At 38.5% G+C, this 13,000-nt stretch overlaps 1 long non-coding RNA gene across 2 annotated transcripts in view; it reads right to left on the reverse strand.

Annotated features, from left to right (window-relative positions):
* LOC105354105 overlaps positions 1-13,000 on the reverse strand; it is a 128,289-nt gene that overhangs the window by 54,731 nt on the left and 60,558 nt on the right. For both annotated transcript variants that reach the window (XR_002873292.1, XR_002873293.1), the window contains exon 2: positions 4,019-4,186. This is a non-coding gene — a long non-coding RNA (uncharacterized LOC105354105). The remainder of the gene's footprint in view (positions 1-4,018; positions 4,187-13,000) is intronic.

A 13,000-nucleotide genomic window follows, 5' to 3' on the forward strand; every position in this document is an offset into this window, starting at 1 on the left:
GATCAATTTTCAAACAGTTGGCACGTTCGTGGATTTAAAAGTACACCATCCATAAGTCTTTACCAAATTCAAATGGCTGATTGGTCAAAGTTCAATTTCAATTTAACTTACATGTTCAATGGACGTGTGTTTTGTATGTAAAGCCCGAAAAAAGGCTTGCGTGAACACCAGAGTTTTGAAAGCGGAAGCCCGAAGGAGTTGTTTGAATGCACGTTGCTGAGGGCGGTGTGAACCTAGCTTCAGAAAAATGTGTCCAGAACCTTAGAGAAGCTGTAGACTAAAACATTTCATGTTTTTAGTCAATGATTTATTCATTTATCCTGTGTTTGTGTAGATTCCAAAGAATAAAAAGTCCCCATTAGGAATTAGTAGTTTTACTCTTAACACGTTATAAATTAAAAGCATCCATTTGCTGTTTATTGTAATGTAAAGTGCTTTTTTCCCTTCTGAAGACAGCAAAAGGGTTTAAGGTTGATTTTTTTTTTCTTGTCTAAATGAACTTCATACAATATTAAGCAGACCTTGAAAATCAATTGGACACTTTAATTAATTCAAATGCACATATTAAATGTATTCTGGAGTTGGAATTAAAGTACTTTTTAAACAAATTTATTTAAATAACTCTTTGCTTAACTAACTGTAAAGAAGTACCACAGTAACCCATCCACAAATAACACAATCACATAACAAATTCAAGCATAAGACAAACAGCAAAAAAAAAAAAAAAAAATTCAAAATAAAATACTTCTTTTATTTTGTCTGATTTTCTTTCATCAGTAATAATGTAATTTATATTTAGGGGCAGTGGCATTAAGTGAAATCCTATCCAAAAAAGCTGGTGGTGTTGCTCAAACTGTTCAAACCAGAAACCCCCAATAGCATCCATGTCAAAATGTAACAGTCCCATTATGAATCCATAAAACTATAAGCAGTCAGAATGAAACATGTGCTTTTTTACAGCCCACACATTTTTTAAAACAGCGTTTTTCAACATAGGTGTCGTGAAATCTATAAAATGTATATGGTGTCATAACTAAGCCTTAGTAGATAAAAATCAGTATATGCAGTGTCAAACGGGCTTTTATTCTTTACAGTTATGTTATATTTATAGCGTAAAAAGGTCTGACTTCTTGTAATCACAAAATAGCTGTTCCTCTTAAATCAAAATTTTCCCTCTCTACATAGAAACGCTCCTGAAAAAAATGACTTTTTTATTTTTATTTTCTGGCTCTCTGGCAGAAAAGATTGTGTCACCATCTCACCAGATTTCTAAACTGAACCTCTCAGTTCAAATGAGACAAAATTTGGGTTCTGAAGAACGTAGACGCTGTTGTTAATGATACTTAGATGAGCCACAGGGCTGCAAATTTTCCCCACAGCACTCCATATTCCCCAGAGGAAATTGAACATTGTCATGGATGGATTAGCTCTGTAATGGTAAGGCTCGTAGCTTGAGCAAAGGAGACCGGCTAAAAATGCCGGGCAAATAAGGGATGAGGAAAAAGGTATGAAATTCATTTCATACCTCTTCAAGCACACTCACTTGGAGAGGGCCATTGTGCAATGCTAATAAACAAGTACATAAAAAAGTTTTAAATAGTTTGGACTTGTGTCAGAATTGTTAGGAAAATGTAAATTTTGTTCTTTTTGATCATTTGGAAATGATTTCCCGGCTAAATACCTGATGGTTTTAAGGACCCACTTAGATAAAAATTGTGTTTTTGGTGTTTTAAACATGTTCTTGTTGTATTTTACGGATAATAGAGGACATATATTAGAAAAATTAGGCTTAAAATTACATTTTTGAGTATTTCTTTGTTTAAATAATTGCAGGAGTAGATAAAAAAGATCTTATTTGTGATGTAGAAAATATGCTGGGTGGCGCTAACAACTTAAGGGCAGATTTCTAATGAACTACTCCTAAAACAATTTCCAAGGAAACGGCAGACTTTATGACTTTAGTATACAAAAAATGGCATAATGATAATTAAAAGACCACTTGGAACATTTACAGAAAAACATTTAAGAAACTCTTTTGAAGAGTATATTGAAAATGTATTCATTAAAAGCCTTAAAGTCCCACTCCAATCATCAAAAGCCTTAAAGTCCCACTCCAATCATCATTTGAGCTATTGTAAAAACGTTCCCAGCAGTGCTGGGCGGGTGCTGTGACATCATCCTAAAAGCTACCCTGTAGTTCCTTAACAGAATTATCTTAAAATAATGCTATAACACCACAATGATGAGACACAGCAACTCATTGAAATGTGCTTGGATGAATGAAGACTCATTAAAACTATTTTTGAGGTAACACACATTGCCTCACACTGTTTTCCCCACAAATCTATATTTCATAAACACTTAGCGCATCTTCATAGCCGACATCTCCTCATCACTGCAGTTGCTAGCATCCTCTAAGTTAAAGCACACACGACATGTCTCTTTGCCAGTAACCACCTTGCAGGATGCCTCCACCGTAAAAAAGGAACAAGTAAAAAATTGTGTTCCCAAAGTTCAAAACTGATAATCGAAATATTCCTTTTTATAAAATTAACTGTCCCGATAAGGATTGTAAATCGCAGCACGTCCGTCTTGCTCTAGTTGTTTTGACGCGCCCTCATAGTTCTTGGCCAATGACTGAAGAGATCTTTGGTCATGTGGTTTTGTTTACAAGCTTTGGTCTGGAACAGAATGGTCCGCTTGATGCCGGTCTGAATACAGACCAAACGGAAGGTTCAGGACTTGATCTGAAACAAAGGATTTTTCCAGTCTGAATACACCCTTATTACATCCACACACTGCAGCTTCACATTCTGTTCTCCATTGATATGCCTCCTGCTCTTCATGTTGCCCTTGGCTAACCACCATGACATGGTCTTGATGTTTGGTTTCAGAAATCGTCTGCTTCAATACATATTTTACCATTATCCTGATCCATCTTGCCACAGTGATCCAGTCTTTTCCCACAGTGAATATTATTATCACATTATTTACTGTGGCAATGGGATGGGTCACTATAAAAACTAAATTATATTGTTTTGTCACGTTTTAGTGTCATATCTTTATATTATTTTTGTTCATACAAAAAAGAAAAAATGAATGTGAAATATTATGTGAGTTCTTAGATGAAATATTTCAAAAACCTAATGTGAACCACTGGAAATTTTACAAAAACAAAAACAAGACAACCGTCAAAACTGCTTCACTCAGACAATCACTACAGCCTAAAAGCAAGAGCAGGGTTTACCTGGACACCACTAGTCTGATGTTATCGGTGGCAGGGTGCTGCTATTGTCAATCAATTCCACTCCAGCCTCTCTCACTTTTACAGAAAGCAGCTACAGTCACAGTCAAAGGTCAGCCATGTGTTGCTTGAAAGGGGTTAAAGTCAATAAGGAATTTGACTTTGCCTCTCACAGGAGCAAATAAATATGATACATTAAAGGGATGAGTACAAAATATTCTATCCTAAAGTTGGTTGAAAATTAACTTTCCAGTTTAGTAAAATGATCCTAGGGCACCACCTTCATACTGAAAGAAAATATTACTCATTAATCATCAGCTATAATCAATAAATAATAAATTTATCAGTCTCTCAACCGTAGGCAGTTTGTATCTGTGAAGGGACTTTACGACGAAAAAGAAAAACTGAAATCTGAACAATGACGTCCTTTAATTATTTGTTGAATAAAATTAGGTCAAACACATGGGAAATACTGGACATTAAGACAGAATATTGAAAAGCAACAAGCATGTGCAAAGCATAGACATGAGCTTTCAACTAGCAAAGTAAAAAAAATATAAAAGAAAACAAAATATTGAAAAGAGAAGATTTATTAGTGTTTTTGTGGTGGTGTTAAGTCTGTGTTGTGTATGAAAATGTGTTTAAGTTATGATTTTGAGGATGGATCCTCAAAGGGGATTAAAATTGAGGCAAAGATGTTACGTTTGCAAAAATAAAGTTAATCTTTAATCTGACCACAAGCCGAGACTGAATGAGTGAAGCAGTAATCCTCACCAAGGGGTCTGGAGATCTGGTTCTGTTTGATCCGTCCAGAATGGGTGGAATGTCCGTTACTGGCAGGATGCTTCAGGAAGGGCTTTGTGCCGCAGTCTTTCAGGTGTTGGAGGGATGCTGGTTTTGTTCAGGTCACTTGGCTTAGAGTGGTAGAGTGGATTCTTCCTCCTAGGTTTGTGAGCAAAATTTATTTGGTTCAAAAAATCAGTTTCAAAATAAAAGCATCAAAAAAGTAGGAGTCAGTCGATGAAATTAGGTGACCAAAAATGTTGAAAAAGAAGAAAGAATTAGAACAAAAGAGACGCTCGAAAAATTCTGGCTTAATCTTAATTAGAAATTAGAAATGGGAGAACTTGGTTTCACCTCAAGCATTTGTAGAAAAACTTAGAAAAACTGAGCAAGATCTAGAAATCTAAATTAAAGTCTAAAATTCTCAGGAAATAGAAAAGAAAAAAAAAACTCTTCCTTGGCTTTTGCACCAAGTCTTAAGCCTCAAAGGAGGGACAGGTTAACCAATCCATGCTTGAGTTGGGGTCCTTTTATGACCAGGTGTGGTTACCATTTTCTAATGAATCTGGATATGCAAAATCGGGGGTGTATCTAACTCTGGCCTCTGAGTGTGCCTCTTAGTTGCTGGATTAAAGAACATAAGGATAAAACAAAGTTTGAATCAAACTTGAGTGTGTATGTTAAAAATCCTATATGCCACAAAAATAAATGCTTTTTACTTCACAAAGTGAAGTCTATGAGAGTCAAAGTCTATGAGAGTTATTAGTTTAAACAGATTGTTTCATTGGTTTGTGTCTTAAAGGAGTCAAGACACTTTCTTTTGTGAAGACAAAAGATCGGTTGCACACATTTCAAGTTGACACCAAGCCATTTGCTCTTGAAGCTGTGAAGAGATGCTGTGCATATTAGATTATCTTTAACAAAAGTTCTGTGTTAAGTTACGTAAAGTTCACACAAAAAGATCTTGCAGCCTTCTGTCATGAATTCCCTGCAGGCACTTGGGGATGCCGACCAAAAGGTCAACTTAGGTCACCAAAGCGAACCAAGAGACCTGCATGCTGTGCATGCAATTTTTTTGTCAATATCTAATAAGCTATTTTGAGGCTTTATAGTTGGCTCTGTACCTCCAGCTTTTAAATATCAGACAGTTTTTGGGAATATATTTCAACAATTTTCAACAAATTTCAAACTTCATTCATCCGCTCCTGTGTTCGTGTCCTTTTTTATACTCATAAAACAAAGTAGTTGTAATTCAAAGGTAATTTTTTATTTTGACATTATAGCTGTAAATTCATTAAGACTCTGAACATACTAAACCTTAAATTTCCCTTCTTGGTGCAAATGTGCTCAAGAAAAGACATCTAAATATAGAATCCAATCTGTGTGAGGCTGTGATCATAAGCTCTTTCAGCCAAAGGCTTAAGAAATACCCTTGTTTTTCCCTCAAATAAATCATGAAGATAATTTATCCTTTATTCAAATCATAACTGACAGTTCTGATTAAAACCTGCTTTTATCACCCTGTTACTTATGTTTGAATCAACTTTTAAATGCAACTTTAACATTCAAGACCTGAAAATATGTTTTCTGTTTCAGGTTGTTCACTGGTTAGTAGAGAATCTTAGAGGGGAGATGGAAAGGCTGATTAAAAAAAAGACACACTAGTTTATTGACTAAGTTCAAAAAAGAAAAACAAAACTCCAAGAGCAGAAATGAACACGAGAGGTGCACACTGCTGCAGAGGATCAGGAGCTGAGTTAAATAAGATAAACCATGTAACTCAACTAAAATACAGAACGAATTAAGAAGATAAGCAGAAAAGGAAACAGAGACTCAAATACCAAGAAAGCTCAGCAAATTACTACTTATTTAACAAATTCACTGCACTATGGGTACACCGTCAATGAATGGTCTATTTTTGAACCTGTGTGAAAAATAAGGTGCACTGAACTATAAGGACTACAAAAGAGTCAGAGAAAAGTCCACAAGTCAACTTGTTGTAACACGCTAAATGTTAGCCACGGTAACGTATTTACTATAACAACAATCTGGTTTGCAACTCATACAAACCAAAACCGACTGACATTTTGACAGAGCGCTGCGTAACTCTGAAAACTGCTTCAACATCAGTAAACACAACCAGAATTAATCCATATAAGGCCCTCCGGATTATTCAATTCAATTCAATTCAATTTTATTTGTATAGCCCAAAATCACAACAACAGTCGTCTCGATGGGCTTCGAAGTGAAACATGAACTCAAAAGGATCGTGAATACAAAGAGTGCAATAGTAAAATACTAAAATGAACTAACAAACTGACTAAGCTATACTGGCATCCCTGCCCTTAGACCCCCCTTCGCGGTAAGGAAAAACTCCCAAAAAAACGGATTCTGGAAAAACGAAGAAACCTCAGGGGTTATAAAGTGCACTGTTCTTTTTTTTATTTATTTTTTATTACGGCTTTTAAATAGAGCGGACAATTCTGTTACACCCATTTTTGGATTTTCAGTTTTCCCTGCCACAAAGTAAACATTTGATCAAGTTTTTACCAGCAAAAATCCAGAAAAAAGTCTAGAATTTTGTCGACAAAAAGCTAAATGGACATGGCAGTTTCATCGTTTGTGTTTGAAAATGTTGCAGGTCCAGAAACAATTGATTCCTATCAGCTGGCAAGATCACTTAGCAGTCAAATTATAAATATTTATATTTTTTAAGGGTTGTTCTGTTGACCAACACTTTTATGTGATAAGTTATTTTTAACCAATAAAGCATTTGGAAATTCTAGAGAAATTTAATAATATTTTGAGAGAATCATCAAAAATGTTTTGGAGGGAATTGACAAAAAGCTTTGCACACATTCTATCCTATATAGTTCATATATGACTAGTTTACAGTTAATTTATGTGAAGAAATTTTAAACCTTGAGTCCACTTTTTATTCCAGCAAGTCAAACCATGCATTGACTGAGAGCAGGCATTGCACAGACAGTGAAGAGGCTCTGAAACCGTGTGACATGTTCAGGGATGAGAGTGCGCAGGCAAAAGTGCATAAAACATTTGAAGACCTTTATTTCCAAGGCCATGATTTATGTATGTATGAAATAAAAACATTATGAAGCAGGCACCCCTAGAAATGAAACAGATGGTGGGGTCCAAAGGCAACTTTTTTTTTTCTTTTCTGTCCTGCCTCTATGTAATTATTTGAGCGTCTGGTTTTCTGGGAGGTTGTGCAGAGATAATGTTAATCTTGGTCAGTGGCAGTGGAAAGTTGAGCAGCTCCACACAACACAATGGACTGGGCTGATAACGCAGTCAGAGGCAGACGAGGGACTTATCTGCCTGCAGGAAAGTTTGCAAGTGGCCGTATGTGACGATACGAGGCCGGAATTGCTCCTTTTTGTTGATTTTTGTTGCACATTATAATCTGATGTAAAACAATCTGACAGCCATTGTTAGTGTCACGTCTTCACAAATGTCTTAATAAAGGTCACAGATAAGAACGTATAGGAGCTACCAAGTCTTGGCTACCATTAAGTTAAACAGAGCAAGGTAATCACTAAACCTTCTCTTTCTTTCTTTTTTTTTATTTTAGTGCAGAGATTATTCAAGTTTCTAATTGACACTCATCAGACTCCCTGCTATTATGACTTCATTATATCTTCAGTGATAAAAATTAATGAGAAGAAGAGACACTAGATTGATATGCCAAACTTAGAATTCATTTACATTAAAGAGGGAAACTGACTTGGCTGGCAGCATGTCTGTAATGACTTTAATCTATAAAAAAGCAATAATTTAATGCCATAGTTCATTCATTGTTATCATTCTTTATGACCTTGAATCTTCAAAAAAATCCTGTCGTCCAACGCCGATTGATGATCGCTAATTACACGCCTTTTTTGGGAACATTTACCTTGTCTGAAGTCATTTTAAAAACCTTTTTGCTGCTGCATTTTCACCTCCTCCTCTGCTCTCTGTCTTTCCTCACCAGCCGGCATAGGTTTCAGTACTGTAGTCAATCTGGACCCAGTGGACAGCTCCTCTGCAGCAGTGTGCACCTCAATATAATCCTTTTAATTAAAGGCCTGCCCCCCACCATTTCTACCCGGCTCCCGCCTCTGCCCTTTTCTCACATGGCGCCAGCCTTTTGTTCACCCAGGCACTCACCCACTCGCTTCATGTCAAGCCACGCTCTTGCCATTTCAAAAGAGGAGACGTCACCTTTGTCTCTGCCTCTTTCATGTGGCTTTAATCTCTTCTGCAATATTGCAGAAAGTGTTTTGTGTGGGAGCGCGCGTGCGTGCGTGTCAGGATGTCTGTCTGCGTGTGGGGTTCATCTGGTGGCGGGCTCATCAGGGTTAAATCAGCCTTTAAAAGAGCTTGATTGCCTGTGATTGGGTGCTGATAAGAGGCCAAAGGGTGAGGTGGCATTTAGGCTGAACTCTGCTGTAGATTCTCTATATTGATTTGGCATTGTGAAAGCCTTTCCCACAGGTGACTCTTTTCTATGCTCCTTTGATTAGAAGGCATCATTCTCAGTCGTGTTGATCAAAGTCAGTGTCCTATGGGTTTAATTTGGAGCATCAGCCATTTAAGGTCACCATTGAAATATGAATAAGTATAATTACAAAGCTATTAGACATGTATTAAAATAATATGCATTAAATACATGTATAAATATGAATATGTATTAAAATAAAACAATTACGGCATTTCTTGGAGTATAATTCATTTTTTTTTGCAATGTTTGGCCGGGGGTCCGACTTATTTGCTTAGGTGCAACTTGAATCTGATTATTTTCTTTTATAGATAATCTAATGTGTTTCTTTATTTTCCTACTAATACTCACTAGAGGGCACTGTAGATGTATGTGTCAGTTTGGCTACCGACAACGATGCAGAAGAAGAAGCGCCGGCCTTAGCAGAGTTGTTCAAAAATGACACAGACGATGAAGAATAAACTCAAATTTAGTAAGTGAGTTTAAATGACTTGTTAGCGTGTCCTTTTTTGTTATTGTGTGCGGAGATACAGTGAGAGAGAGAGACACTGATTCACTTCCTCCTATGTTTCATGAAGCTAAATACGGTTAGGGTAGTGAAGTGTGCAAATAATTAGTGTATTATTGTCATTTATTCCAATATTATGATTTGCCTTTCAAGATGAAATTTCTGTTTTTGGTTCTGTATTTTGATAAATAAGTTTCTCTCAAGAGTGCGACTAATACATGATTTTTTTCCCCTCCTTATTGTGCTTTTTTTTTTTGCGACTGCGACGTAATATTCCATTGCGACTTATAGTCCAAAAATATGACACTATTTTTTCTTCGGGTTCTGTGGAGAGAAGATCACAAAAAACGTGCAAAAACGTAGTTCTAGACTAGAGTCTGCCAAACACAGCACAGTCTCAGATTTTATATATTTCTGCTCAGACTGTTTTCTTTACCTATGAAAATAGATTAACTCCCGTCAATCAAGCAAGTAAAACATGACATTAGTGACATAAATCTAAAGTGCTGACTGCCCCCGGATTATTTAGTGTCATAATACCCTTTTCACTCCTGCAATTGTTTCTCCATTTCACAGTTATCAAAGAAGCTTTACTCCACCAACAACAGCCCAGCCTGCGATGGACCCAGCGTGATGTTGTCTTCTCGCATTCCCCCCATGACTCGCTGATTGATACGAAAAACTCCTCCGCACACCCTCCACCCATCCTGTCCTTGACCTGTCTCCATGCAGTATTCATTTGGATTTTTTAAAGTCACATTGGACTTGCTTGGATTGTCCGCTGTTTGAAGCAGGGGGTGTTATCAATCTCTCTGCGGAAAATCTCCCCTCTCCCCAGCTGCCCGACCCTTTGGGTTTTATGCATGCGCGCCGGTTTGCGAGAGTGAGTGCACTCTGTCCAAAGTAGACAGGGCATTTATTCACTCAACTCTTTAAGTCTGTCGGTGTTTGGCGGCCATAGCTATAACTGTCTCGGCCTCGGTCTGCCTCTCTTCTGTCTCCCTCTCTTGCCCTCATCCCATCTTTCACGACGGGATGTTAGCATGCGCAACAAGCAGCCAAGGCTTTGGCCCTTTGACAGGGAGACTGTGGGGAATAAGACGAGAGAGGACAGAGAAAGAAAATGGATAAAGAAAGAGGCGAGCAGAGCGCTGCCTCATTGAGAATTATGCCGTGTTGAGCCTAATGACAACGCATCTGAGCGGTGGAGGCCGGAGTGATCTTGGGCAGACGATGGTGTCACAGACAAATCCGAAGGGTCTAGTGTGTGGCATGAAAAATCAAATAAGAGATACGGTAAAGAGGGAATACATGTGTTTTGACCTTCTGTGTCACAGACAAACCATGTCAAAGCGGCTCGTCAGTGTTGTCTCTCATTGTATTGTGATCGATTGGAGACAGCTGGTTATTCACGAGCACCACCTCAGGTCAATATGGTTCTTTTTACCTGCGTTCAATGAGACAGTTTTATTCCCTCATTAAATGGGATCCAGCTCTGCCATTGCTTTTTTCTTTTAATTGTATCTCTCCAGGAAAACCACCTAAAGACCCACTCCGTTGAAAATTCGGTTTTTTGTGTTTTAACATGATCTTTGGGGATTTTTATGGTGATGGAGGGCAAATATAAAGAAAATTAAGCTTAAAATTGCATTTCTGAGTGTTTCTGTATTCATATTGTTGAGAAAAAACACAGTTGGAAAACGAGCATATTTGCTACGTGGAAAATACACTATTCCCTGCTCTGCCACATTCCAATCCATCCACTTGTAGACAAATAGATCCATGGAGCTGGTATCTGACTGTACGACTGGATTGCTTTCATTTTTTATTTTTGTTTTTTTTAACTTGTCCTGTCCAACAGCTTGGCAAACAGATGAGAGCTGAAGGCCTCTTGTGTTGGACATATTTTACCTTAACAACAGGGGTTATGAATCTTCTGACAAACCAGAGGTATGTCTGAATAAACCCCTTTTGTAATCGAGGCCAAACTTTTTTCATTTTAAACATATTTGAAAATCTTTTGTGTTGGACTGGACAAAAAGGCAAGGAGGGAAGAAGAGAGAAGGATGTTATAGGGGGGACAGGAGGGTGATTATGGAAGAGGGGGGGTAAAACCATGAAGCAGCATTAAGCAACAAGTTGCTGGATATTTTTTAATCATTACAATGAGGTTCATATGTAATACAAATCTAGATGGGCAGGGCCTGTCCACACACACACTAAAAAGTTATAAACATACCTGTTGGCTCCAAAAATTTTCACATGTCAACATGTACACAATACAAATAATGTTCACACACGCATACTTATGCCTTCAAATCAACTAGTGTGAAATATTTAATTCAATCACGCAAACTATTAGTGCAAAGGTGAGCCAACACCTGTGCTCAAATGAGTGTTCATGTTCCTCTAAAATGGATGATGGAATGTAACAAAAAAAGGAGGGAGAGTGCCCAGTCATCTCCACACCAAGACCCCCGCCGCAGCTGTGGCAGCCAGAACGCCCGCACGGCAGCAGATAGAGAACAACAGAGGGGGGGACAGAGAGTGCAAGCAGCCCAACAAGAAGAGCAGACTCCTGCCGCGCCGGGAGGGCCCAACGCGGGGCCCCGCCCCAGAGGAGCGCCCACAGCCCCAGACAAGCACCTCACCACCACCCAGGAGTTCTGGGCATCCCCCCACCCCAACCCCAGGTGCGAGCCAGGACCCCCCAAGGGAGACCCGTCCCACGCTCCAGGCAGCCACCCACCCGGCCCATGGTTGGTTCAGGATAGAGCTCAATGATGACGTCATTGAGTGGGAGAGACGTCCGAATTAAAGGGCATTTGTTTCTATTATTCTCATTACTATTATTTATTGGAGGGATAAATGCAGGTGTAGGGAGAAGGCGTATAGGGGAAGAATTTGGATTCAGCCTTAGCTTTGGGCTGTAAGTTAGTAAGAGAGCGATAAAGCAAAGGCTTACCCTGCACCAACAGTCCCACCCACAGCTCAGAGGCAAATTTCTAGACTCCTGCCGCTCTGCAGAAATAATGTCCTAGAATATGACACAGGTTATTTTTATTTTGGCAAAAATTGACATAATCATAACTAAAAGACCACTGGGGATGCTTTGAAAATAGCTCAAAATATGATTGGAGTGAGTCTTTAAAACATGTTCTGGCACCGCTAGGAAAGCCACCCCCCCCCCCCCCCCCTCCACACACACACACACAGAAAACCATTGGAGTGTCACACCAGACAGCACTGTCTGAGCTCCACTTTGTTTTTTATCTCCATCATCTTGCCTGAACGTTATCGGGTTAACTTCCAGTGGCCACATATTCATTTCCTGTACAGCGCTGTTCATATTGGTTGGATGTGTTTATGGGGACTCTGCTTCTGCGTTTATTACACTGCAAATGACAGATCAGGCTCCCTGACCCCTCTGGCTAGCTTAAAATAAAAGCAGTTTATTCCGAGGAAGCAACTCCACTATAGACCACTGACAAGAAAGTGCCTGAAGAGTGCCAGGAAAGCAAAAGGCCAGTTAAAGGGAAATTATATTCCTAAACAAGGTTTGACAATAAAAGCATGAGTGGAACAGATAAACAAAAGGGACTGTAGCTCCTCTTATTACTTCTCAACAGAGTGCATGAAAAGACACAGGGGATTTTGTGTGCTTACTCTGCCATGTTTACTGCTTACTCTAAATATATTTGCTAACCTTTGGCTTTTGTCAAACTTGGACTTAAGTCTCTGTAATTTTGTTAAAGTCTCATCAAAAACTTGTCAGAACCTTAGTAGAAATAATGTAGGCTAACATCTACTATATATCCACCTTGGGAAACAGTAAATAGGACTAGTGACTTCAGGTCCCTTAAATAAATGGTTTCAGTTTTAAATTTAGCAGATTTTCCATTGTAATACCTGCCTGTTTTTGTATGTTCTTTAATAAAAAAAGTACATAATTAGCTATAGAAATGCT

This window comes from Oryzias latipes, chromosome 5, assembly GCF_002234675.1.
Source record: "Oryzias latipes chromosome 5, ASM223467v1".
Lineage (NCBI taxonomy): Eukaryota > Metazoa > Chordata > Actinopteri > Beloniformes > Adrianichthyidae > Oryzias > Oryzias latipes.